The 1,194-nt window shown below is 55.3% G+C and overlaps 1 protein-coding gene across 1 annotated transcript in view; it reads left to right on the top strand.

Moving 5' to 3' along the window:
* Positions 1–1,194, top strand: part of Asb2 (ankyrin repeat and SOCS box containing 2) — a 36,285-nt gene that overhangs the window by 5,708 nt on the left and 29,383 nt on the right. The gene's annotated exons all lie outside the window — the stretch shown is intronic.

Below are 1,194 nucleotides of genomic sequence, written 5' to 3' on the forward strand. Positions count from 1 at the left end.
ATGAGCACTCATGGCATCCATTCTGCAAGTGGAGAGGCTACGATGGGACCTGAACCCGGCCAGGCTGCCCCTCAGGGTGCTCTGCTCCCTCTCCTGTGCCCCAGGAAGATGACCTCACGGTGTCGCTCTCAGGTGATGTAGGTCCAGAAACGAGGTCCCTTCCTTCCTGAAGGAGTCCAGGTGTCACATGTGCCAGTGGCCAGGCCACAGCGAAGCCTGATGCGTGGAGCCCTCTGTCACTGCTTTCCAGCCTGTGGCCACAGTTACAGATGTCTCTCCTTTGTTCCTGAGGGCACTGGAGGTGGTTGAGGTCTCAGTGGGAAGGGCCAGGGGTCTCCAGGCCCACAGTGGGGTAGGGAAACTGCCTTGCCCTGTTAGAAGGTCTAGCCTGTCTCCCCTTGCATGGCTGTTCCTTCTGCTTGAGGCCAAACCCCAGTGTGGTGATGCAAGCCGGGGCGCACCCAGCATGGAGTCAGTGACCATGTCCTCACTGGGGAGAGGCTCAGGAAGGGCCTGGAGTCTGGGGTTGGCTGCAGGACTGTGGATTCTGACAAGACACCTGGGCTAAGAGGGGTCCTGCTGGGGGAGGAGGGACAAAGGACAGGCTCTACCCTGTCCTGCCACTTAACAGATGGGAAACCCTAGGTCCCAAAGACGCCCATGGCACCCGGATGTTCGTCCAGTCTAGGTCCTTTGCACAACAAACCTGCTGTTGCCGTTGCTGCTTCCCAAGCACCGGTTCACCTCAGTCTCACAGTTACAAGGCGCCACCTCCCCTCCCCCGCTCCAGAGCAGACACCCCGCAGTCTATAGCATTAGCACTTACCCTGGCTCACCCTGATCCCCAGAGCACCTTCCAACACTGCAGGGCCTGGACCCTGGGCCCCAGACTTAGGGGTTTGTTCTTACTCTTTTGGGGTGGTCTAGGGCCTTGGAATGTTCTCAGGGCTCTCAGCCAGCCCCAAGAACCAGCTGTGAAGATGATTTTTTTCCCTCTTATTATGTGTATATAGATCAGCAGTATTTAAAAAAAATTGATTTTATTTCATCAACCTGACAAATTTATTGGGTGTACGATCTTACATAGTGTGTGTGTGTGTGTGTATGCATGCGTGTGTGTGTGTGTGTGTGTGTATGCATGCGAGTGTGTGTGTGTGTGTGTGTGGTACTAGGAATTGAATTGAGGGTCTTGCT

The sequence above is a fragment of the Octodon degus genome, unplaced genomic scaffold (assembly GCF_000260255.1).
Source record: "Octodon degus isolate 3935 unplaced genomic scaffold, OctDeg1.0 scaffold00070, whole genome shotgun sequence".
Taxonomy (NCBI): Eukaryota; Metazoa; Chordata; class Mammalia; order Rodentia; family Octodontidae; genus Octodon; species Octodon degus.